Source organism: Lepidochelys olivacea (genome assembly GCF_965140295.1).
Source record: "Lepidochelys olivacea isolate rLepOli2 genome assembly, chromosome: 2".
NCBI lineage: Eukaryota > Metazoa > Chordata > Testudines > Cheloniidae > Lepidochelys > Lepidochelys olivacea.
The window spans coordinates 112,800,847-112,828,480 of record NC_140412.1 but is presented as its reverse complement, the minus strand read 5'-3'; the positions used below and the strand labels follow the sequence as shown (position 1 = coordinate 112,828,480).

The 27,634-nt window shown below is 42.8% G+C and overlaps 1 protein-coding gene across 1 annotated transcript in view; it reads left to right on the top strand.

The window, feature by feature from the left end:
* ATXN1 (ataxin 1) overlaps positions 1 to 27,634 on the top strand; it is a 283,979-nt gene that overhangs the window by 146,390 nt on the left and 109,955 nt on the right. Inside the window, exon 5 of the mRNA XM_084619906.1 lies at positions 15,989 to 16,112. The gene's annotated coding sequence lies outside the window, so the exon portion shown is untranslated. The remainder of the gene's footprint in view (positions 1 to 15,988; positions 16,113 to 27,634) is intronic.

The following is a 27,634-nucleotide window of genomic DNA, read 5'->3' as shown; positions in this document are numbered from 1 at the left end:
TCATCCTTGCATTTTCATGCAAGTACCTCTCTCTCAGTGGACTTTGTTCTGTTCCCTATACATAGCTATTTGTAGTGGTTAAGTTTCAGGTAGTTTGTTAGTAAATTAGTTAGATTAGCGGACCCCTGCACCATGGCATGCCTTGGTCCTGGGGTTTAAGCCATGTGTGTCATGCCATAAGCAGATCATAGAATCATAGAATTTCAGGGTTGGAAGGGACCTCAGGAGGTCATCTAGTCCAACCCCCTGCTCAAAGATGTCTGTTAGTGACCCCATTTCCAGCTGCCTCAAGTGTCTGGAGGAGGCCCACGTGCAGGAGCGCTGCAGAATCTGGAAAGGGTTCAGGCCCCACACTAAGGAAGACAAGGACACCAGGTTTAAGTTCCTCGTCCTTCCTTGGAGCCAAGCCATGCCGACTTGGCACTGAGTACTTCGGCCTCAATAAGAAGTGCCCCGGCTTCTCTTTGAGAGATGTAACATAGTTCTGCATCTTCAGCACCAAGGAAGGATATTTCTTTGGCTTCTCAGGACTCCTGGCACCGACCATCATCCCCAGTGCCGAAGAAGAGAGCTCCTCAGAGAGACTTTCGGCACCACTCTCCATTGCTGGTACCGAGAAAGAAGCAGAAGACTGACTGGGGGGTGATCCCCAACCCCAAGGGCAATCGGACACAGAGATACTAGCAGTCTGACCCGTGTTGGGCCACTTGGAGACACCAGTTGTTCACTCTGTGCAATTGACTCCAGCCCCAGGAAGGGCACCTTTGGACTCTCCACCCAGAGAGAGCCATCGGACAACTATCCTGGCATTGCCAACCACGCGAGAGGGGTTTTAGGCAGCGAGGGCATTGTTGTAGCTCCCGGTACTGCCATCCCCTGCCATTTAGGAGCCGTCAGCTGCGGCACCGGAGGCGGGAGCTCCCACTGCACCGAGACTCCAAGTACTGTCAAAAGGGAAACTGTCCAGGATGGCACAGCACTGATCTTCTCCCTTCTAGCACTGCTCAGTGACACCGGTCGGCACAGCTCCACTCTGGTCACCAGGAAGCCTCTCCTCAGAGGTGGAGTCGTACACCTCCTGTAGGAGCCGACACTGCTCCAGTTGGCATTACTGGATAGCTGACATGAGTCAGGGCAGTCCACCAATGGCCTAGCCACCAGCACAGTGGCAGATGCCACTACAATGGCTGTTTTGGAACCCCTGAACTTTTCCACTAGTCCAGACCTCACAGTCCAGGAGCTCCTATTCCGTTGTATCAGAGTCTTCAGCTCCCCCATCCCCTCACCTCCTTTGGAACAGGGACTAGGTTCCGGCGAACCTGGTACAGAATTTCAAGATGCAGCACAATAAGCCCCATCTGGTGCTGAGGGTGAGGAACAGTGCCCCTGGCGCGTACAGGCTGCTGCTTCCTCCTCTCCTGATAAGGTGGTGGTGGCAGGAACAAGGATAGCACTCTCCCAGGATGATTATAGGGTACACCAGGAACTCCTCAAAAGGGTAGCGCAAAACCTGGGGATCCAGGTAGGGGAGATTAGAGTCCTCCCATGCCCTGGTGGACATTCTTGCGGCATCAGGCCCATCATGATTGGCTTTGCCCTTGAATGAGGCCATTTTGGATCCCAGCAAGGCCTTTTGACAGACCCCAGTATCCCTGCAACCAACAGCAAAAAGGATTGTGTATTGAAGCGATGACTCACCGGCACGGTGCCTCCTGCTGGTCGTCCAGGGAATTAGCACAACTCCAGATTCGGAGTGCCCTCTGCTGGCCAGTGTCTCGCCTGCCTTAGGCCTCGTGTCCCTCCTGGACCCTGGTACCCTTTACCTTGGGGTTCTGCCCCAACAGTACCTCCACTCTCTGGGTCCATGCTCTGGGTCTCCCCTTCCAGGGAAATCTCTAACCCTCTAAACCCACCTTGCCTCAGTGGCTACTGCTAGTCATCATCTAGCCCTCGCTCACTGGGGCAGACTGCAGTCTGTAATGGTCGCTCATCATCGGCAAGAGGTTAGGACCTGCTGTCTTTGTCTAGTCCTAGACTGTATCTCTGCAGCTCCAGTACCTCTGTAGGCCTTCAACAAGGCCTGCATCCTGCAGTTTTACCAGGCTGGAGCTCCCCAGCTCCCTTGCCCTATTCCCCAGCACTGCTCCAGTTCAGGTACCTTCCTGAGTTCCTAGCCTGCCGAGTGTTCCAACCCCACTTGGACGGCAAGTGCATGTTGATCATTACAGACAACACAACTGTGATGCTTTATATAAACAGGCAGGGTGGAGCATGCTCCTCTCACCTGTGCCAGGAAGCTCTTTGCTTGTGGGTATTCTGCATAGCCCTCTCGATCCACCTCGAAGACTCCTATCTCCTGGGGTCGCAAAACAAACTAGCAGATCACCTCAGCAGATCCTTCTCCAACCACCACAAGTGGTCCATCTGTCCAGATGTTGTGAAAGGCATCTTCCAGAAGTGGGGGACTCCCCAAATCTGTTTGTGACAAAGCAGAACAGGAAGAGCTCCAATTCTGCTCCTTCCTCAGTCATAGCCCAGAGTTGCTCAGACACCTTTCTCCTCCTGTGGGTGGGCCATCTCTTCTATGCGTTCCCTCCCATCCCTCTCATACACAAGGTTCTGCTGAAGGTCAGAAGGGATGTCTTATCCTGATAGCCCCAGCTTGGCCATGTCAACACTGGTTCACCACCCTCCTAGACTTCTTGGTGGAAACGCCAATCCGCCTACCTCTGTTTCCAGTCTAATCTCTAGTCCTTTCATCTCACGGCCTGGAAGCTGCATGGTTGAATCCTGCAGAGCTAGCTTGGTCTGGGCCTGTTTGTGAGGTGCCATGAGGGAGCAGAAAACCCTTCACTAGAGCCACTCCCTGGCAAAGTGGAAAAGATTCTCAACCTGATCCACGCAGAAGGGTATTTCATCCACACAGTCAACACTACTTTTCACTCTAGATTACTTGCTCCACTTGAAACAGTAAGTCCTAATGGTATCCCCTATTAGGGTCCAACTAGCTGCAATCTCGGCTTTTCACCCATGGATGAACGGCCAATCTGTCGTCTTAAACTTTATCTGTAGTCATTTTCTTAAGAGCCTGGAGTGGTTATACCCTCAGTACGGCAGCCACTCCTTCCCTGGGATCTCCACTTGGTGTATTCAAGGCTAACAGGACCTCCATTTGAACTGCTGGCAGTGTGCTCTTCTATCCTGGAAGGTGGCCTTCCTGGTGACCATTACTTCTACCAGAAGGGTCTCTGCGATCTGAGCCCTTACTTTGGAATGACCATATACGATCATCTTTAAGGACAAGGTTCAATTGTGGCCATATGGCCTTCCTTCCAAAGGTGGTCTCGCAATTCCATAGTAACCAGGATATCTTCCTACCTGTCTTCTGTCCAAAGCCACATGCCAACAGGGAAGAACAGAGATTCCACTCTTTGGATATTAGACATGTGCTAGCCTTCTACTTAAAAAGGACTAAATCTTTTAAAAAATCTACTCAGCTGTTTGTAGCCATTTCAGACAGAATGGAAGGCCTTCCAGTCTCGACCCAGAGAATTTAATCGTGGATTCACTTCCTGTATCTGAACATGTTACGGCCTGGCAAAGGTCCCCGCTCCTCCTGCCCATGCTACAAGGGCTCAAGCATCTTCAATGGCATTTGCAGCTCAAGTTCCTCTATCCAGGACATCTGTAGAGCAGCAACGTGGTCGTCAGTCCACACTTTCACATCTCATTACGCCATCACCCAGCAGGCTAGAGATGACCCGGGTTTTGGCCAAGCAGTATTACAATCGGCATGCCAGGGACCTCCAAACCTTCCACCTGCACAACTGCTTGGGAGTCACCTACTTTGGAATGGACATGAGCAAGCATTTGAAGAAGAACAAACAGTTACTGACCTTCTGTTGTAACTGTTGTTCTTAGAGATGTGTTACTCAGGTCCATTCCAATTCTCCTTTCCCCTCCGCCCCTTGCCTGCCTCTCTGTTGGAGTTAGCTGGCAAGAAGGAGCTGAGGGGGCGGCAGGCCCCTTCTTCTGGGTGCTATGAGCATGCGACTCCAGAGTGCGACTGGAGCTGACCTGACGAATACCATTGAGGGAACAACTTTCTGGTGGAGGTGCTACTTTGGAATGGACCTGAGCAACACATCTCAAAGAACAACAGTTACGGAAGGTCAGTTACCTTTTTTTCTAAAGCCACTGGACCAGATTCTCCCCTGCATCTGTGCTTGGTGCAACGGAATGGAGGAGGGAGAACATCAGGGAGCTGGTTATGACTCCCTGGTCCAGTAGGCCAATTTACTCCATCCCCCTGCACCTCGCCTGGGGTCTGCTCTGACTTATGCCACTGACATATAGTCTTTATGCCAGTGGAATATACCAGAGCTGTGCCACACACCTCCCAGCCCCCTGAGCAGTGAAAAGGGCCTGGAGCAAAAACAATAATCCAGCTCATTATATTTTAAGATATAACTAAATCATAAGGCTTAAGAAAGGTAGTGCAGTCTAGTGGATAAACACAGGACTGTGAGAGATTGAAACTCCTCTGTTCTAATCCCACCTCTCACTGTATGGCTTTGGGCAAGTCAATTATCCTCTCTCCAGTGTATCCCCTTTGGACATGGGGATGACATGATTAATAATAATTAATTTGCCTCATCGGGGTTTTAAGGATTGAGTAGTTGGTTAATGTTTTTACAGTGTTTGTAATATGTAAACCACTACATAAGAGCTAATAATTATTGCTGTTAAATTTTATTGAGGGCTAAACCTGGGTGATGTGCCCACAGGAACTTTTGCTGCCCACGAACTAGAAAGTGACCAAGCAGCAAGCTTGTTTGGCAGCAGAGTTAATGAGCAAAAACAGGAGCTAAATTACTGCAATCCTATATGCTTTCTAACTTTTACCACTGCAAATTTCCCACGCAAGCACAGGCAGTCAGTCAAAATATTAAGTTTGGATTGTGTATTTTAATATGCTTAAATGTTGTTATATAAAAAGGCAAATCAAGTTTAATTAAATAAAACTCGAATCACAGGAAGGTGCAGCATTGTTTTAAAGGGAGAGAGAAGGGGAGGATACTGAAAATTAATAAAAACTAAGTACAGCCTTCCTAAAGGGAACATAGTTAAATATTTAAGTGGATGATTTTTCAGCGGGGACAGATTGTCAACTGTTCGTGGAAAGTTGTATGCACAGTTCATGTTATTACTAATGAGGGTTGCACATTGCCAGCACAGCAGATTAAAACCCCAAGGGAAATGGCTCGAATTAGGCTTGGTACCCTAGGCAGCTGGGGGCAGAAAAAATGCAGAGTAAGTGTGTGGGGTTTTTTTTTTTTCCCTTTCTGAATATGCAGTATGAGTCAGTGTCAGGCTGAAGAGTTTCTGTGTGAGGGTGGCTGAACATTGACAAGGGAAAGTCTTTCCCAGGTTAGTCTAATTTAGTGTGAAATAAGGGGATTTCCAATGGTGAGGTTATTCTAAATGCGATCACACTCAGCTGCCTCCAGGATCCACCCATGCTATACTTGCACATCTTATGCCTATATTGCCTGTTAATCCTTATTCATTGTTACTAAGTGCTAAATGCAAAGTTTATGTTCTAATTATTGCTGTAGACAATAGCATGGCTGAAAAAAGAACCTTATGATAACAAGGGGCAACTTCTGCCTTCAAATAATTACAGGCAACTCCCGTTGAAGTAAGATTGTCATTTCTGATTGGATGTATTCCTGGAAGCTTTGTCACATGACAATCTTTAACTAAAAGATTAATCTTTAATTTCTGGAGGCTCCAGGACAATCCTGGAGGGTTGGCAATTGTATGTTTGAAGTCGCTGGGCATTGTACTCTTGCTAAATGAGAGCAGAATTTGGCCCTCAGTTTCCATAGGTGCATTTACCAGGAGTGCTTTTTGAGAGCATTTATGGACTCTGAGGGCTTGATCCAAGCTCATTGAAGTTGATAAGAGTTTTTCCAGTGACATTAGTGAGCTTTGGATCAGGCCAAATTCTACATTCTGTACACATATCCCATTGAATTTGAGGGCATGGTTTAACCTGGGAGTTCTCAAACTGGAGGTTATTATGAGGGGGTTGAGAGCAGTCAGCCAGAGCCCCACCAGCCCAGTCCCACCCTCAACCCTGCTCCAGCATTTAAAATATAAAAATATAAAATATATAAAATATAAAAAAAAGTGTTTTTAATTTAAAAGGGGTGGGTCACACTAAGAGGCTTGTTGTGCGAAAGAGGTCGCCAATACTAAAAGTTTGAGAACCTGTGATTTAACCCTTGGTTTTCTTTTCGGCTTATTCCTTCCCAAATCTTGGAATTGTCATGAGTACTTATTCAAACACAGAGTGACACCCTGGGCCTCTGAGCCAACAACATATTCAGTAGAATATACGGTAAGTAGTATTTCTGAAAATAAAAATCTATGTAAGGAAATGAAGGACAATATTGACACTAAAAGAAAAGGAGTACTTGTGGCACCTTAGAGACTAACCAATTTATTTGAGCATAAGCTTTCGTGAGCTACAGCTCACTTCATCGGATGCATACTGTGGAAACTGTAGAAGATCTTATTATATACACACAAAAAGCATGAAAAAATACCTCCTCCCACCCCACTCTCCTGCTGGTAATAGCTTATCTAAAGTGATCACTCTCCTTACAATGTGTATGATAATCAAGTTGGGCCATTTCCAGCACAAATCCAGGTTTTCTCACTCCCCCCCCTTTTCCCACACACACACAAACTCACTCTCCTGCTAGTAATAGCTTATCCAAAGTGACCATTCTCCTTACATTGTGTATGATAATCAAGGTGGGCCATTTCCAGCACAAATCCAGGGTTTGATAAGAATGTGGGGGGGGGGGGGGGAGAGGAGGAAAAAACAAGGGGAAATAGGCTACCTTGCATAATGACTAAGCCACTCCCAGTCTCTATTCAAGCCTAAGTTAATTGTATCCAATTTGCAAATGAATTCCAATTCAGCAGTTTCTTGCTGGAGTCTGGATTTGAAGTTTTTTTTGTTGTAAAATAGCGACTTTCATGTCTGTAATCGCGTGACCAGAGAGATTGAAGTGTTCTCCGACTGGTTTATGAATGTTATAATTCTTGACATCTGATTTGTGTCCATTGACACTAATAATTACAGCAATACTGTAATAGATTATATGGTATTTACAGTAGTAATTTACAATGTGTTTATTGAAAATCTATTTTATAATCTGAGTGACAAAGCCCCTTTTGAAATCAATGGCAAACTCCAATTTATTTTAGTGAGTCTTGTGTTTGTCCTTAAATCTTGTAAAACATTAACCATTCTTTCTTTTTTAGTGCTGCCGTCAGCTTTAACATACTGTTCTTTTTTTGGCACTATTAATTATTATTATTGTTGTTCATGCAGAGGACCTGTATGGGAGGACTACTGAAATCTGTATTAAAAATAGCATTTTCATATCCTCCCACTCACTGTACTTAGTGTACAAAATCTCTTTTATAAATGCAGACTTTCTGCCTGGCTAGGTGAAAGAAGCTGTCACTTCATTTCCATAATGAAGTCATTCCCAGGAGAATTTCATTGTTTTAGCAATAGAATTTTTGTAAAAAGCCTTTTATTTTGCCTGAGAAAGGTAACAGAAATTAACTTTTGAGTGCTTATTCTACAAAACAATTAAGGAAAGCACAATTCTCTCTTCTTGATGTGTGTGGATTTGTACATGTGTGAATGCTCTACACTCTAAAATGAGAATAAATCCCTCAAATTCAAGGAAAGAGCAAAAATCGTTTCTTGTTCAGTAAAGCATCATGCAGCTTCTTCTTCTTCTAATTCTTATCAGCCCAGATTCAGTAAAGCACTTAAGCACGTGCTTAATTCAGTCTCTATTCTGGAAAACACTCAGCTATGTTCTTACGTGTCCTACTTGACTAGGGATAATTTCTTGAATTGTGGCAATTGATTTATATAGTTATTGTGTCATACTGACAATATAAGCTCTACTTAATTTTAAACTCTTTGGGACATGGCCTGTCTTTTTGTTCTGTGTTCGTATACCTCCTAGTACAATGAAGTTCTTGACTAGGGCTCCTAGGCATTACTGCAATACAATACAACAGCTAATAATAATAATAATAATATTTAAAAAATACCTCTTGGACATTTCGCATTTCTGTCCAAAGTTGTATGTGTCCCACACAAATGTGTCCTCTCCTTTTATTGTAAAAAATTTATTTACATCGGAAATAAAGAATCATGAAAATAATGTTCTAGAATGCGTTAGAGTAAAAGAAGTAATCACACAGCATTTTAAGTTTTCTGTATGAATAACTTTTCGTATCCCTCATTTTGGGTATTTTTAGGATTGGGTATTTGATAGGTCCAAAAATAATTGGTCAATTGACCGGTCAAATATAATCAAATAATGAGAAAAAGTTCCAGTATTTTAAAGCACTGGTTTATTAGAACAATAAAAAAGCCTTCATTAAATACTTATACCTAATTACAAAAAACAAGTTACTTAACTGCAGAGTTATTTTAAATCAGAAAAATGCAAAACTCAATGCAATGAAGTGCTAAAAGATGGATGAATGGCACTATGATGGGCAAGCAAAAGGGTAGCCCACCACTTACGTCAGGGCGTTCTTACTGGAATATTTGACAGTATTCGACCGTGGTCAGATAATAAGCAATGAGATGATTGGTCAACTGACAATTATTTGACTGGCTAGCCAAGCCTAGTCCCACACTGTGTGCCACTTTTGGACACTGGTAGGTCTAGAGGTATGTATTCGTGCAGAGTCAGCTGTAGAGTATTTACACACACACATGCACACCAGTAGTAATGCTTCAGTTTTAAACACTAGGTTCATAGAAAGGAAAAGTATAATTACACTTCTGGCTTTTGCACCACATTAAGCAACCCACATCAAAAGGTGTTTGCTGTTAATGTTTCAACAGGTAATCTCTGGATTAAAAGTCAATTGATGTTCCTGTTATTTAATGTTCAGTGTTGAAACCATTGAAATCTCTGCTGTAAACACAGTAGTCTTATTAATTCTGAAGAAAGTAGTCAATAGTGCCTTTGTTTTACAACACACTCATTCAGGTTGCATCAGAATTAGGATAGCTGTAGCTACAGTGGAAGTAGGGAGGAGAATAAAGTGTAGGGTTGCATTTTTACACACACACACACTCACTCACTCACTCACTCACTCACACTCACTCACTCACTCACTCACTCACTCACTCATATTTGGTTGGCTGGTTTGGTAAAAGAAACCAGTGAATGGACATGAACTAGACTGATGATACTAGTAATATTACCTAATGGGAATGTCAGCCTTGAGGTTCTAGTGACCCATCCACTTTTTAAGACTCACACATTCCAGGAGTTCTAAGTCTATAGTCTACGAGAAAATGTCTAGGTGTTTATTAAAGACCTAGCTTTTGAATTGATTGCCATCCATAAAAAAATTACGAGTCTGCTCTAACTGTTCAAATATGCAGTAGGCTTATTGTCTCAGTTCCTGCTTGCACCCACATTTTTGCATAATAGATTTCACAAAAGAAAAAAAAATCTGTTATATCACAGAAGCTTCCAGAGTTATTTTTATTGCTGCTATCTGTCCTGCATTACTGGCCAGGAGCCTGAACTGCTACAGACCATTTACATTCCCTTTCCCATTCATTCTGCTCAGTAGACCTGTAGGGATGACGGTGTTAAAAACATGCATGGAATAAAGTAGTGCTTACGGAAAACTTTTGTGTGAGAAAGAAGAAACATTACACACTAAATGAAGTGCAAATCCTCCTGGAGGCCCCTCCTCATGAGCCACTTGTGCTATTACATCTATGGAAAATGGGCCAACTGATAGGTCAAAAGGCTAACACTGGGTGTTTATAAAAAGTATGTGTGTGTGTGTAACTTATATATGTTATGTTATATATAATGTGTGTGTGAAAAATCACTGAGCATATTTGGATGGTATCCCTGTCCTCCCCGGCCCTTTGTATGTCATAGTAGGGCTAAGATTTTGTCATGCAGACTTTCAGTCAATTTCATGGCAGAGGTGCCGGGTGGGTGGGTGGCTGGGTGAACCATAGTCACAGAAAGGTCATGGCCTACGGGTGGGGAAGGGTTGGTGCTTAAGCCCACCCTGCACTCACCCCGCAGTGGCAGTTCCTGTCCAGCAGGGCTGAGCCCAGCTCCCCGCTCTGGGCACTGCAACCCCGTGCACAGGGTCACAATGCCAGTCAATTTTGGCCTGTCCACCCCTCTGTCTCCATCTACAGAGGGACAGATGCATCAAACCTGAGTGGCGTTGTGACCCCATGCACTAGGTTGCAGCACCAATCAAATCTGGCCCATCTGCCCCTCTGTAGTTGAAGACTTTATTAAAAAAATTTCAGATTCATTATTACTGGGAACACTGCGACCATTGTGCCAAAATCATACTTTAATAACGAAGAATAATAGTACTATTTATTATTTGTATTCTGGTAGTGCCTAGAATTAGGGTCCTGTTGTGCTAGGCACTGTACGTACACAGAGTATGAGATGGTCCCTCTCCAGAAGAGCTTACAACCTAAATAAGAGAGTCAAATATTAATCAACAGAAGACATACGAACGTAGTGCTAAAAGGTACAAAACGTGGCAGCCATTTGCTTTGTTTTGGTATTCTAGTTCCTCCAAACTATCCTTCTGTTGCCCTACCCTCCGAACAGGGGCCCCTTTGCCAAATCTGTATCATCCTTGCTGACCAAAGAGCCCTGCTTTCAATATGGTACCACCAGAGACCCCTTCCCTCAACAAAATGAAGCATTAGAATGTTCATGTCTGGTTGTTTACATGCACAGTAAATAGGCATTGAGACAGTATCTCTCCAGGGCCACCAGGTGCAGGCAGGAACAGTAGTTAGATTAGACAGTCAAGTGATAATTCATGAAACCTCTTCCCCAGGTTCTTTGCGATGAGATTCATTACTTGTAAAATTCAGTGTGTGCAATTATTTACGAGCGACCTTCTCTTTCTCCCACTGACCGTGGTGTTTAGAGCAATGGTAATGCGTTGCTGCTGCTGCCCAACTCGTCCTGTGTTACTTGCCTGTGTCCATGCATGGTGCAACAAAAGCAAGTCTGCAGGATATCTCGGTACCACAGGCAGAGAACCTTTAATTTCGCCCTTAGTGTAGCTGTTAGCACTCGGAAGAGAAAGAGGTGGCAGGAAGCATGTTATCGGGTACAAGATGCCCCATAACACTTACACTTTTGTAGTTGGAGGATGATGGGTGGGGTGGGAAGCAGAGGAGGAGCAGCAGAGACAAGATGGAAGCTGAAGATACAGAATGCTGCGCTAGATGTAAGCAGTAATGGGACCCATGGCTTTCAGATATCCTTTGGGCCTAAAAACTATCACAAAAGTCCAGAAAGTATCTTCCTAGCAAAAGGTCTGAGAATCAGCTTCCCCTTCCCCAAAAGATAATGCTTGCATGGGCTAATTCCATGCAGAAACCAGGAATATTCATGGTTCATTTGTGGTATCTTCAGGGAAGAATAATAGGGAGACTATTACAGCCTGACAGATAACGTATCTTGAAGAAGACCCAGATTTGTTTAGGACCTTGGGACTTCGGTTTCCAAGGTTGATGCAGTGGACCAGACCAGTTATGTCGGTCACTAAAGAGGAGCTGTTTATCTTTATTATTGTCTGCTGCCCCGAGTGCATGAGTCACAATACTCTTTGGGCACCTTATCCCCTTTCTAGAGATTTGGCTATTCACTGAAGAGTTTTCACATTCAACGGCATCACTTTTCTCCCGTGAGTGTGTGCATATGGAGGAAACAATATTCAGACAGATAAAAGATGCGGGGGGCAGCATGGCCTAGCAGGCTGCCATGGCGTTAAAGGTGGCCTGTGGCTGCTCTTACCCCTAATACAGGGGATGTGACCTGTGGGGACTGCAGATCAATGTGGTTCAAGATGGACATTGTAAGGGAGACTACAGGACTCGGAAGACAGTCTGCATTTCTGTTTTAGGGCCTTTAGGGTGTGCAAAGTGCTGAGGGCTAGATTCTCCACTGCCTTGCACCTTGTTTAGTCATCTACACCTCTGCAAAGTGGGTGCAAAATTCAACCAAATCAAAAGTTTTACACCCATATTGTGCTCATTTACACAAGGTGCACAATAGAGGAGAATCAGGCTCCATGCATCCTCAACTTCCAGGGAGAATTGGGACCTCAAAGAGGAAGAAGGCTGCAGTCTGCCTATTTTATACAAACTAAGGTCACTTTACACCGCTCTAGCCTTGAAATGGGTGCAAATGTAATTTGAAGGAACCTTTACACTGCCAGTTCAATTGTAAAGGGGACTTAGTGTAAATAAGAATCAGTTCCAGTAAGTGGAGCCTTTGCACACCTGAATTGTAAATTATACCCTGTGTAAAATCACCTAAATCTGTTGAAAATAGTTTACAGGGTGTTTCCTGATATGACAGATGATACACATTAGGTAGTTGAAATAGCATATGTTCCAGGAAGACACAGCCTCATCTTTCCCATTCTTGGTGGGACAGAAGTCCAAGATTATATCATGCAGAGGGAGAAGAAATGAGGAAATGAATTACAGTTTTATATGGGTTGAAGGATTAGTTGAGGGATACTAGCGAACAGTGAAACAACTCAGACAGGAACAATATTATCCTCCCTTAAAAACTTTTATTCACTTATCCTAATTTGTGAATTAGGAAAACAAAATGATAGGATGCAAGACCGTAAGGAAAGTGAATGAACAAACTGCGGGAGAGAAGGGCAAAAAGATGCTCTCTTGCTAGCTATCCTTCAGATCAAGTTGAAGAGAATTACCTTTTTTCTTCAAGGGGTTGGAATAAATACAGGATGTTGCAAAAGAGCTAATTTCTGATTTTCTGTTTTGCTAATGTAACTGCATCCATCACATTGTGATTTTAATTTCTTATTTGGACCCTCATGGATCCAACTTTAATGTCCAGACATAAACAAAATATACTTTCCTCTTCCTCCTGATGGGGTCTGCTGGTCTCTCAGTTACAGTGCTGCATTTGATGTGCACCCTGTCTCCCCCCCCCCGCTCCTCTTAAGGGCAGGGCTATGCTATATATTATTATTATTTATGACTTGTATTACTATAGTGCCTGGGAGCCATAAATACAGCTTCCTCAATCACTTGCAGTTTGTAGTGAAGACATGACACTAACTATGCTCTGTAACCAGGGTGAACCCTGGCACATCCAAAAGTTTATCCTAGTTATGGAGCCACAGTTAAGGTTTAGTCTATGCTACAAATTGAAGCCATGTTACGATTGTTTCAGAGGATGAATTGCTTGTAGTACAGTACCCTAACTTGGTTTATATTGCAGTGTAGATGGGTACTGAGACACCAGCCGTACTTCCCATATAATGTCGCTATGTTCAGAAAAGTAGGCACTCATATCACAGGCTTTGTTATAGATCTCTAGTATTCTTTGGGCCAGATTCTGATCTCATTTACCATCAGACCTTGGTTACTGTACTGTCTTCAGTGGAGTTACTCCAAATTCTGACCAGAATGAATGAGAGCAGACCTTGGTTGTTGGTTACAGAGTGTGAGTGGCCCTTATGTGATTATGTGGGAGCAGGTTGCACACATTAGGAAGTTCCCTGGGCTCTTGCCTGCCCCACCGACAGCCGCTCAGGGTTACGATCCCACTGTATGTTCCAGTGAGTGCACAGCGCTGCAGGGAGAAGTTGGGTGTGCACGGTGGTGAGCAGGCTGCACCAACTAAAGGATGAACACTGCTATTTGGGAAGGGATTGTGCCTCCCTGAGGCAAAATCCCTGCCTACATGCTCTCAAGGCAATTTGCGCCATCTAGCCCTTAAGCTTTTAACCATAAAAATGGTTGGAAACATTTGGAGGCAAATGCACTTTGCTTCAAAGAGAAAGACACTAAGCAGGAGTCTGTAACACATATCACAGACTCTGCGGTATTGCTGCATGTTTAGCAACCATAAATCTATTTTTTTCTGGGACCAGCAGGCTTTGTGCAGGTGACTGTAGCCTGGTTAAATTAAAGGGCCCAAGGCCCATTGAGGTCAATGGAAAGACTCCCAGTGACTACAGTGGGCTTCAGATCTTATGTGTAGTTTGCTAGTGAAGGTGCACTGGGAGAAAAAGGCATAGCCTGAAGTTGCATTCAAAAGACAACTGCACAAAAACAGGAGAAACTTTTGTTAGGTAGAAATGGAGTCATGTTCCAAATAGGAATCAAGTTCCATATTGGTAACAAGAGGTGCTGAGCTAGAAAGGCTCTTTATATTCTGGATCAGTGTTTGATGTACATTCTATACTCAAATCTCATTCCATACCAGGGACTTGTTAGATGTGGGGCTTAGGTTTGGCTTATTACAGAGGAGACATTTACGTAACTTGAATCTGGATTTTCATTTGGATTTCAAATACCCCTGAAATCCAAGGCTGGGGCCCATCTCTTCTGTGGTGTTTGGGACCTGGGGCAAGAAGAAATTCTAAATTCTTGTTAAAATCAAGGAGAGCTGTTTAATGTTAAATATTCCTTGGTAGTGAGTTCGTTTGCAGGTCCACATTCTGCATTAAAGATCAGTGAGAAGTAGTAGTGTAATTTGATTGTCTATCTGTCTGCCTGTCTACAGTATTTATAGTATGTCAGTCAGCACAGTATCTAGATGCATGAAATGTGAACTATTTAAAGACACCCATTTCAAGGAGTCACAAACAATTTTGTGGGAGAAAATGAAACTAGGAATAGGTAGGTAGACCCATGATCAGAAGTAAGTGGACGCCTAAATCTTTAATTGATGGAAGGTGTGCTCAAGTCAGCCCCTGCTGACCAGTAAGTATATTTTCAGTGTTCTCTTTGGGACTGCAGCCTGGTGGTTTTGCTGGACCCTGATAAAAAGTTTGAGCCCTGCCAGTTCTTCTTGAGAAGTGCAAAATGGCTGTTAGCCTACCAGAAACTGCTAGCAAATACATGTGTGTCTGTCATACAATCTTCCACTTGTATTCTGTGTCATAACTTACACTTGGAAAAAGGATTTGGCAAGACCTGGGGCTGAAACTCTAGTTTGGCACTTAAAATGGCATGTTTTTCATATTCCCCAAACCCATTTATGCAAGTTCTTAAACCTCAGGTATGTGTATCAAGGGTACAGTAGGTCAGAAAAGTTGGTCAGAGTTGGCCTAAGAAGAGATGTTCCTGGCTCAGGTCACATATAAAAAGAAAAAATACTATCAAAAAATTCAGGTGTGGAAAATACTCATTAGGACAGAAGTACAGCTTTAGTGTGTGTGTGTGTGTGTGTGTTTTGGTTTGAATACTCCCGAAGTGCTGCTGCACTTTGTCACTTTATAGTGTGTGTGTGTGTGGTGTTCTTTGTGGGTGGGTCTGAATGACATCCAAGTGGAAAATTTCACAGTACAACAAACATGTGCAGTGTGTTTGCTGCTGCAAATGGAATAGTATGATGTAGACACGTGACATATTCCAAATAATGGCCCTGATCCTGCAGAATCATTGGTGGGTGTGGACACTTACAGCTCCACAGAATCCCCAGTGATGGGATTCAGTGGAAACATAATAATCCACCAGTGTGGATCCAATCGGGGCTTAATATCAAACAACAATGAGTAGTGTTTTCCCCTCTCACCATGGTAACAAAAATATCCTAGAATTGTTTTAATTATGAATTAGCTTCAGAATCAGACAGTTTGTGGAATAACTGTTCTGTGCTTTACTTGTTGGTAACAAGAGGGGCTCTTTACATTCTGGATCAGTGTTTGATGCACAATCTATAGTGGATTCTCCATATCAGCAGCTCATTAAACTGCATTTGGTCCAGTGAGCTATAGAAATCAGCTGTTCATTTGTTAGGCAATTGTCTGGATTCTTTTCTCTTTCTTCCTCACCTGTTTTTGTTTTTGTTTTTTTCAGATATTTCTTACATTATTTGGAAAAGAGAAGGCACCGGGGACCTGCAAACAATCAGGCTGCTTCTGAAAAATCTTTATGATAAAGGATAATCCAGGATTCCCTGTAGAAGAACATAGTGAATGATGTGAGTTAACAACTACAGTATGGTCGTTTGTAATTATGTCCTTTGAATGGATTTCAATATTTTGCTGTTCGGTTGGGACCTAAGTCCTATGAGGTGTTGAGCACACATTGTAAGTTGCTGAGCACCTGTAACTCCTTTGACATCAAAAGGAGTTTGGGTTAAGTTACTAGCCCAGACGTTGCACTTCATTATTTAAATTATGCTGTTGAGGCAGAGGCGAGGCACCTAAAGAGTGACGTTGGGTTACTTTTTCCTCAGAGTGGTGTCATTTAGAGTGCTGCAGTTAGTGACACTGCTGTCAGTTTGATAGCTAAATGAATAAATTCTGTTCATTACTTGGCAGATTAAAAAGAAAAAAAATGCTCAGGACTAAAGTTTATTATCCAAGACCTCAGTTCAGGAGTTACACACCCACACACATTTTATTTAAATCGTTTGGCCATTATCGTATTAGAGGAACACAAATGTGGGGTGCCTTTCTGAACTTACACTGAAAACTGGAATTAATACAATATTTTGAGCAGGGCATTGTATTAGATTTAATGTGATTTTAAAAATAGCTCCTGTATAAATTCTTCTCTCCCCTCATCGCATGAACATCCATCCACATGAATCAGAGTCACATTTACATATGCTCTTCAAGGGGAAGAATAGCCAGGCAGTTAAGGTCCTGCAGTGCAGAACTGCAGAGTCTCAATGCATAGATGAGACAGTGGTGTAGGGAGGAGAGTTTTAGGTTTATTTGGAACTGGGGAACCTTTGGGGAAAGGAGGAGCCTATATAGGAAGGATGGGCTCCACCACAACCAAAGCAGAACCAGATTGCTGGCATGTAAAATTAAAAAGGTTGTAGAGAATTTTTTAAACTAATGATTGGGAGAAAGCTGATGGGCGTGGAGGAGCACACGGTTCAGGAGGAGACATCCCTTAGGGATGAATTTATTCAAGGAGGAACTGTATATCCTACTAAGTAGGACAGGAAAGAAGTTGGTAAAACACAAGTAGAGGCTAGTGAGGAACAGTCAAATGTAAGAGTCCCATTTAAATACAACACATGAAGGCAAGCAACAGGAATTTTCCTCCAGAGCAGATTGGAAGAGGCCCTGGAGGCTTTTCGCCTTCCTCTGTAGCATGGGGCACGGGTCACTTGTTGGAGGATTCTCTGCTCCTTGAAGTCTTTAAACCATGATTTGAGGACTTCAGTAGCTCAGACATAGGTGAGAGGTTTATCGTAGGAGTGGGTGGGTGAGATTCTGTGGCCTGCATTATGCAGGAGGTCAGACTGGATGATCATGGTGGTCCCTTCTGACCTTAATATCTATGAATCTGTGAAACAGAATATAGATAAAACGTACAAGTGCTTGTATACAAATGCTAGAAATGTAAATACTAAGATAGATGAACTAGAGTGTGTGGCATTAAATGAGGATATTGATAGTTGTGGCAGAAACTTAGTGGAATGAGGATAATTAATGGAACATGGTAATATTAGGGTACAACATATAAAGAAATGACAGAGTAGGTCGTGCTGGTGGGGAGTGGCACTATATGTGAAAGAAAGTGTAGAGTCAAATAAAGTAAAAATCTTAGATAAATCAAACTGTACTATAGACTCTCTAAGAATAGAAATTCCATGCTTGAACAGTAAGAGAGTGGCAGTAGGAATTATTGCTGACCACCTGACCAGGACAGTGACCGTGAAATGCTCAGAGAGAGTAGAGAGGTTACAAAGGCAGAAAACACATTAATAATGAGGGATTTCAGCTATCCTCATATTGACTGAGAATATGTCCCCTTAGTAAGGGATGCAGAAATAAAATTTCTAGACACCAAAAATGACTGCTTCTTGGAGCAGCTAGTCCTGGAACCCACAGTCTATTATAATTCCTTGATAGAGTCAACAAGCATATAGACAAAAGTGATCCAGTCAATTATAGTGTACTTGGACTTTCAGAAAGCCTTTGACAAGGTCCCTCACCAAAGACTCCTAAGCAAAGTAAGCAGTCATAGGATAAGAGAGAAGGTCTCCTCATGGATTAGTAACTGGTTAAATGATAGGAAGCAAAGGGGAGGAATAAATTATCAGTTTTCGCAGTGGAGAGAGGTAAATAGCAAGGTCCCCCAAAGATCTGTACTGGGACTTGTGCTGTTCAACATATTCATAAGTCATCTGGAAATGGGGGTGAGCAGACAATACAAAATTACTCAAGATGTTTAAGCTGACTGCGAAGAGTTACAACGGGATCTCATTAACTGGGTGACTGGACAACGAAATGGCAGATGAAATGCACTGATCAACTGTGAATTTCAAAGTAATGTGCATAGGAAATCATAATCCCAAGTACACATACAAAATGATGGGTTCTAAATTAGCTTTTGCCACTCAAAAAAAAGATCTTGGAGTCATAGTGGATGGTTCTCAGAAAAATGTCTGCTAAATGTGCAGTGGCAGTCAAAAAAGCTAACAATGTTAGAAACCATTAGGAAAGGGTTAGATAATAAAAAGGAAAATATCATAATGCCACTGTATAAATCCGTGGTACACTCACACCTTGAATACTGCATGCAGTTCTGGTCACCCTGTCTCAAAAAAGATGTATTAAAATTGGAAAAGGTGCAGAGAAGGGTAACGAAAATTATAAGGAGTATGAAACAGCTTCCATCCGAGGACACATTAAAAAGCCTGGGACTGTTCAGGTTAGAAAAGAGACAATAAAGGAGGAATATGATAGAGGTCTATAAACTCATTACTGGTGTGGAGAAAGTAAATAAGGAAATGTTATTTACCCCTTCACATAACACAAGAACGAGGGGTCACTCAATGAAATTAATAGGCAGCAGGTTTTTTAAAAAGCATAATGAAGTACTTCCTCACACAACACGCAGTCAACCTTTGGAACTTGCTGCCATAGGTTGTCGTGAAGGCCAAAAATGTAACTTGGTTCAAAAAAGAATTAGTTCATGGAGGATAGGTCCACCAATGGCTATTAGTCAACATGGTCAAGGATGCAACTCCATGCTCTGGGTATCCCTAAACCTCTGATAGCCAGAAGTTGGGACTGGGTGACAGGGAAAGGATCACTTGCAATTGCCCTGTTCTCCTCTTTTCCCTCTGAAGCGTCTGGCATTGGCCACTATCAAAAGACAGGATACTGGGCTAGCATTGGTCTTATGCTCCTGTTCTTATGCTCCTGCAGTCATTAATAAATGGTACTATTCCCATGAGGACATGTTGAAGGGAACTGTGCAAATGATCTAATGTTCACAGTATTCTAGTATGTGTTGATTGTTTTCTAGGTTGTGAGGGTGCAGTGTATGTGGAAACAAATTTGAATGTTTTTATGTCGCTTTATGGTTTGTGCATTGTTCTAATGGGTCCAAGAATAACCCATATTCTTGTCTGAGAGTAAACTTTGAGAATTCCAATGTTTGATAAGTTGCCCTTTAAAAACCTTGTTCAGAACATGCAGCAGTCTTTTATGATGATAGTGGTGTTAATAACATAGGTGCAGATTCTTCCAGAATGGGCAAGTAGCTTTTATTTGAAGTGCTTGGATTTTCTCGAAATTAGGTATGTTTAAATAATAAAAATTAAGATGAAATCCCACATCCGGTGGATTTGAGTACAACATGCCATACTTCAGCTTCACTGATAGCTGTCCAGATTTTCTTCAAAAGTTTGGAAATTCCCAGCATTCCATATTTGTAGCACATGGTGTCAATGACCTTAAGGTCTTATTTTTGTGTTTTAATCCAATTACTGCCCCAGGACTACGGTCCACAGAGTGTTGTTGGAAGTGTCCGTGAGTGTGTGTAGGGCAAAAGAATATGACTGGAAACGTGGTTTAATATTTAGATTATAAGTGAAAGTGATACCAGTGGGTTCGTTCCCCACGGGATGTTTGTCGATATTATCATGTACACATAATTTGACACTCCAGTCAAATTCAGGCAGATATGGGTGTATCGGTTACATTCCTTTCGCACTTCGAAGGTTTTCTTGCAAAGATTTATTTTGCAAGCTGATGTGCTAGGACACAGCACAGGATGGCAGTACTAAAAAAGTACTGACATGCCACGCTTTGAGGTGCTGGCAGGAAATGTTTGCTCAAGCTCCTCCACTGATTGCAACACACTAGTACTGCATGCGGCGGGGAGTGGTTCAGGTCTCCTACAGCGTGGGGCTTTTTAGGTCAAGACCATTCATATAAACTCCACCGAGAAGCTAACTGTCACCCATTACAGAGAATGTAGCCTGTGTGTAATATGCTTTCTGTCTGATTCCGTTCTGCAACACCTTACGTTTCTGAACAGTACCCAGGGCAGTGCCATTTAGAGCACATTGTGGTGATCTACTGAGGTGATATCGAGGCTCATGTTGGAAAGGAAAAATAGTATGCTTCTTGTCAGGTGCAAATGAAGAGAAAGTGCTCCTGGCCACAGCTTTTACCTGGGCATCCAGGAGCAGTTGCTTTTGAGGAGCCATTGATGACTGATGGAAAGCACTTTAAATGTCACCTGACTTTGTATCTGGTCACACTTTGTTTCAGCTTGGAGAACTGTGCTACAACAGCTTGGCAATCAGCCAGTCGCTCTGCCTTCTAACAAAGAGACCAGAATACATGAAACAGGGATTGGTAATTTTCTTAGGAAATATCAGCACATAAATGTTTTAATTAAAAATATCGTTGTTCTCTGTCCTCGTTAATTTCAGTGGTGTGCTCTCTTGTTAGGAGGTGTGTTGAGAGCAATCTGTCCTTTCACATTTTGAACAGTAGCTCTTCTGTTTCTTATAATCCCATTATTTCACTACCAGTCACATTTCAGAGCAAAAACTCAGTGAGTTGGGATCAGCACATTGAATCCACCTAGAAACGGTTTCATTGGCATCATTTTTCTCCCTCCCTTCCTTCTTTTCCCTCCTCCTTTTCCCTCATTTGGATTAAACAAATTTCTTTACAGTTTGCTTGCACAAATTAAGTCCACACAGTGCCTTTGCAGAGAGAAATGGAGAGATCATGAAAGTCCCTTAGGCAGGAATGTTATTTCATTCAGTACAATAATACGAGGGAAAGTTTAGGTTTTTTGCTGCAGTGTGTCTGGTACCTTGTATTTTCCAACATAAAATTTCCAATTAATATTTTCCTGGTAGTAGTCAAATGGGCTGAAAGAATGTATTTTGTTTAAACACTGAAAATATATTCCCCTACCCCCTAAGAAGCAGCAAGTAAATCTCCCTGTCTGCCTCAAAAAAGGTGTGTCTTTACCTATTTGCACTTGAGCGAAAACCTCTGGCATGGCTTATGGGAACGGGAAAATAAACGTCTAAATCATCTGTGTGGCAATAAGTTAAATACCCTCATTTTCTCTCTCTGGTTCTGTCTACACTGCAGTTAAACACCTGTGGCTGGCCCATGTCAGCTCACTCAGGCTATGGTGCTATTTAATTGTGGTGTAGACGTTCGGGCTCGAGCTGGTGAGTGGGTCCCAGAGCCCAGGCTTCACCCTGAGTCCGAACATCTGCACCGTAATTAAACAGCTCTGTAGACTGGGAGCCTGAGTCAGTTGACATGGGCCAGCTGGGGGAGTTTTATTGCCAAGTAGAGATACCCTGTGTTTAGCTTTTACTTGGAGCAAACTAGAGGTGGCCAGCTAGTAAACATCCCTGGTCCTTTGCTGTGACAAGCCTTTTAATGCTTGACTTCAATGGGAATTTGCCTGAGAGAGCACTCTGTCAGTCTGAGTAAAGTTTAGAGCCGGTGCTGTTTCATTTTCAGTATTATGCTATCCCTTCCCTACTCCTTACCCCTCACCAGTCCCTTCACGCTGGGCCTCCCTTATCCATACTTCACCCTCACTCCTCACTGTAGGTTGTTTTTTCTGCCACCTTAACCTACGACAGGGACTTTCCATGAACAGCTCCTTCCGGAGATGTCAGCGCTGCTTTCTGACTTGACTGGCAGGGATCACTGAAGTCCAGGAACACCCTTTCCCTGAAGCGCCACCTTCTTCGCATGTGTTCAGCCTCCCACTTGTGCAGCGGCAGCAGCCCCCTGAAGAGGAGGCATAAACCTGAAGCAGAAACAAATTGTGAAAGGAATATGCTAATGGGCCTTGCCCAGTGGCACTTTGAGTGCAGCTTGATCCGCGAGACTGGATTGCTGCATTGTTGGGAAAGATGCGCAGTTTTGTACTCTGACAATGGCAAGCTCTACAGACCTTGAAAAGTCAGTGGAAAGTTTTGACACACTGTTGAACGTTTTGAATGTGCTTGTTTCTCAACTCCTTTTGCATCTGTATTCTAACCACTTCAGGGCTTTAGATGGAATTTACCAGGCTACCAACAAAGAGAGAGAACTGTATGTTTCCCTTCTTGCAAGCAAGTGCCCTGTACGTGCCATTTCGTATTTATAGGGATAGAGTAGAAAGCAGGAACTGCCATCATTTGAAAAATGTCTCTCTGAAACAGCAGTAATTTATTCTCAGGCTTTATTCTTGATTAAGAGCTACAGACAGCTGCAGCTTCCCTTTAAATAGCAATAGCCTCTATAAGCATGCGATACATTGGGCTTCAGGTTTCTGGCATTTCTCTGCCAAAAATCAGGAGTATTTCTCACCAAATAAATGTTCGTTCAGAAAGCCCTATTTCCTGGCTTTTATTTTACAACACCTGCTTTCAATGGACAGATTAGAACAGCTCAGACTGGCCAGTTGGGAGAGGAAGTTGAAACTGTCTGGCTCTCTTTTGGCATAAAGAAATCTGTAACAGTAAGTCCAGGCCTAAGTTTTGGCAGCTCTTTGTCTGGTAAATATTGGTTTAAAGTGAAAGCTTCGGAAATACAGAACAGCTACTGTACATATAGACAGATGAAATAGGCTGTTGCGAATTATGAGGTGGTGATTCCATCAAGAGAGTCTGATGATGTCATAAAGCCCAGACACTCATTTGACTCAGCAGTACCCAGACACCTGCATCCATGTCTGCACTGCCCCCCTAAACTCCTCTGCTGCTTCTCCAGACGCCCTTTCTCCTGCCTGCTGCCACCCAAAGTCCCAATTTCCTACCTTTCCTTCTCCCTGCTGCTTTTTTCAGACTCTGCTGCTGTGCTTCCTCCTTCAGTTTTTCAATTGCTCATCTGCCTCCCTGCCGCGTTCCACTCAGTGCTGCCAGTGCCTGCCACTTCAGTGAAAGGCTTTGCTGTTGCAGCAGCACTAGTTGGTTGAGTCTCATAATTCAGGGGTGTGAGGTTGCCCTCATAAATTACGGGATTTTTCCCCCCTGTATTCATGGCTTGCAGTTTGCAATCCATGTATTAAAGTAATTTTAAGTTAGAGCATTCATTACTTTCCCCTTGCTTTCTTCTTGGCCTATATAGCTTCCAAAAAACTGAGAAGTTACAATTTCTCCAGGGCTAAAATCCAAGTCTTTGATAGGCAGGTACAGTGCCTGGGGCCACTACATGTTGCTACTGGTTGTCAGCATTGTAAAACTTATCCTGCAGAACAAAGAAAGTAGGGCACAGAGGTTGTTCTTTTCTCTTACTATGGCAAGCTCTAGTTTCTCGCTTTCTCATGCCTTTTCTTCCTTGTCCTCCAAGCAAATGGCTGTAAGTTTAGGACTCCTGTGTTTGTGGTGAGGACAGGTTTTGCCTGAGCAAACAGATATTTTTGGCAGTCACTTCAGCTTTTGGCTGTCAGTCTTGTTTCGTGACCTCTCTTTCAGGAGAGCAGGCAATGATAGTACATTGGATCAAGTAAGCAAAGTAAGTAAGGTAGGTTAGTTTGTTAATTGTTATAGTGTGTAGGGGATTGCAGTATGGTCTGTGAGTGAAATATGGCTTATGAAATTTGACAGCGTAGCCTGTGCTTGCTCTCCTTTTTCATGTGCTGCTGTGATCTGTAGAGGCTCCAGGTCCTAGGATGCAGTGTGCTTTGGCCCAAAAGGCCTTCTACTCAGATCAAGCTGGAGCACTATGAGAGCACTATAGGCTCGATACACCACACTAGTGCATTAAAGTGCTCCAGTTTACATGAATTACACATGGTGCTTAGCTGAACAAAGCTTGGGTGCCTCTGCTGTTCAGCTACAAATTTTGTCTCCATTCTGCATCATCTTCTTGTCATCACGGTGATGAATCCTGGTCACGTGCCACCTGAGGCACATTGTGCATATGCTAAGAAGACGACTGATTGTAGTACTGCTGTGTTTGTGCAGCTCTATTGGTGATCTATTTCCCTATGCTCATAATGACGCTGGTAGTACCTAGCAACATGCCAGGGCTACTGTAAAGGCTGTCGCAAGAAAGGAATGTAAGTTAAGCTCGCTCATAAGAGAATTTTCCACTTTTCTGTGCTGGGCGTGCATCCAAAAGGAGAGGTTGATGTCACTGGTGTGCTAGTTACAAGGGATCATGGACCAATGAGTCCTGCTAGTAGAAATACTATTCCATTGAGAATAACATGCTCATTCATGTCTATTACAGATTTGTTTGCAGCCTGCCAGGTGTGCTGACCTCATCCTGTATGTGTTGTGTAAGGATGGTATATGATCTCAGAGAAATTGGTGGTATCTGTGTTTCTTCTGACTGAGTTTCATGTTTCTGGTTGTTAATCAGCATTGGTGTTCAGCGTTACGGACACTGACAAATGTTTCTAATGCATCTGGTGGCACAGAGGTCAAGAGAGAGATGATGAAGCAGCAAGTTACCAGGATTGCTCTTGGCTTCTTTCCCTGTCGACATGTCAGAGCTAGAGACAGATCGACATAACCTAAGGATATGTAGTCTTTCATTTGGCTATAATGGATTCTCCAAGCTCCTCTTTAAATAACAAAGCTGTTCTTCCTATTACCACAAATCAAGTTTACTGCAATCAGTTACAATAAAAAAGGTCTGTTTAATTTTATTTTTGTATGAGGATGGAAGAGGATCTTATGGACTGCCCATTAGTTGCCAGGCTAGTTAGCCTTCACTCTGAACTGGGGTGCCCTAGTAGTTCTCTTTCTTTCACTGCAGTGTAGGTTTCAGTCATCTTTCAATAGTGAACTCTGCTGAAGAATTAAAAAATTAAGGCCAATAAAAATGTCAGGCAGGCCTGGTAGGAAAGTTGGTATGTCTGGACTGAAGTATAGGATGCTGGCTTTCTTGGTAAGTGTAAATTTGTGAACAGAGGTGATGTGTGAGACACAATATGAGAGGGAAACCTCAGAAAGGCACACCACCAAAAAATGGTGCTTTAAGCTTTAATCCGTGAGCAGCTTGTTTCTTTGGCAAATGTACCATGTTTCCTCAATGTCCTGCTTCAGCATTTCTGATGTAATTAATTTACAAAAACAAACCTGAGGTAACACCAAGTTTGTGTGAGATGGAAGTGAATTTGATGCTCAGTGAGGGATAATTGACAGGAGGAAGTGTAGTGCAGGGAGACGACTGCAGCAGCTGACACATTATACTTTGTGTTTGTTTGGGGTTGAAGGGTTGGATGGGGGCTGTGTGTTTGTTTTGCTTCGAGATCATGAGTTTTAGGCAGCTCTGTTAAAAGTAAAATTAACTCCTGTTGAACTGAAGCCAAGCAGTGTATCTTCCTCATGCACTCAGATTCCAGGATTAAGGCAACACCTCTTAGATCCATTTCATGTTTAACTGATTTTTTTTCTTTTATTACAAGCTAAATTACGGTAAATTTAATTCCCCACTGGGCAGACAGACAGCAGCGTAGATACAGGTACAAGTTCCATTCCCATTACAGTTAACTAGTGAAACCCATCAAACTGCAGATGTTTGGCTTGGAAAATCTTCTTCCTATTCCTGATCTTGTTTGCAAAAAGAGAGTGAGCTTCTGTGTCCACCATCCTAACAGTGGTGCCTTGTGTTAAATTAATTGAAGCAAGTGGTCTTCATTAGGTCAGGTATTGCTTTGATTCTGATCTAGTTCTCTCTTTCCTACAGGCACCCTTAGACTTTCCCACTTCTAAATCACTTTGTCCATCTGGTTAGTGTTTTGATTTGGCGAAGTACCATAAATTTATAGCAATTAATATAGTGTTCCCTTCTTCCCCTTCATCTGCCAAAACACTTGGGATGCTGTACAACAGAATAAAAACAAGTACAGGACAAACATTATAAGAGAGTACCCTCTGAAAAAGAACGTACAACGAAAACTGTTGTGTTGTAAACTTCAGCACATACAACACGGCAGTAAGCATCATGTATTGATCTGTAAGCCTCCTGCAGTTCTTGGCTCAAGAAGAGGCCATGGGAACTGACCCATCATTTTCTTTCACCTTGCTTCAGCTGTAGTTCAGTGAGTAAAAAGGGTCAGATATTGAAGGTTTACCAGATGGCATATCAAGAAGCAGTCTCAGGAGACCTGGTGAACTGCAATCAGGGCACGCAGTGTTAGGGAAAACACTGAACAAGCACCCATACACCTTGTAATAGCCCTCTTCTGTGCCCTCCCCCAGACCAACAGAGACTGTTTGGCCAAGTAAGATCCTGTCACTGCTGACAAATATGGATTTTCTGTTATGGTTCTTATTCTAGACATGATGCTTTGGAGTTCCAAGAGGGCAGAGGATGGGTGAGGAACAAGAAATCCTAGACAGACCATAACAATTGATGGAAAGGGGGAATGAAATTTAAAGGAGTTTGATTTTTTTTTTTTTTTACAGCCTTATACCCCACTCTTCGAATCATCATCCCACACCACCAGGTGCATAAGGCAGAAATCAATTGGCATCCCTATCCTAGTATGTTTAGATGCAATATTGCCACTTCAGCTACCCACTTCAGCCATCCTCCAAGAACTGCAGAAAATTGGCCAACGGCTTAGGTTGGGTCAGGCAACCTAGTTAGTTATCTGTGTACCTCCCCCACAAATGGGATTCTTATCAAATGAAAATTTAGAAATCGCATTCATGCTTCACCCAAAAATAGGGCACCGTAGCTAACTGAAGGCTATGTTAAAGACCTACTGTATCTCTTCACCCATTGTTTTTACACGTAAGATTCTATTCTAATGAAGCTGATTGTGTGTTAGTTTTATCTGCTTAGGACAAAATGCTGAGAGAGATTTGAGATGTTTTGCTTTGTAAAGGTTGTTAATATTTTGACTCTGATGGTAATTTAGGGTTACATGATAAAACCAGGGGTGAGTAATCGTTACGATTTGGTATTTTAATATATTCCCAATTCTAATTGTGCTCATGAGCATTAAAAAGTAGATAGGTTTGTTATAAAACGTTGCTTAAAAGAAAGTTATTGAGCATACTGGAGCCAGTTTTCAAAAGTTAATAACTGAACAGCTTTGGTCACTTTAAAATAAATGACAATGACAAAAACTAAAACTACTTGCTCAGCATAGTAGTGTGCTGGAAATGGCCTCTTGCTTTCTGCTTTGTTCCCCTGACTGGCACCTTCTTGAGAAGTGCAGCTGGGAATGAATAGGTGTGTGTGGGGGGGGGGCGGGGTGTGTGTGTGTCGTCAGTCATCATGTGTCTCGGAATGTAAAAAGTGATCACAAAAA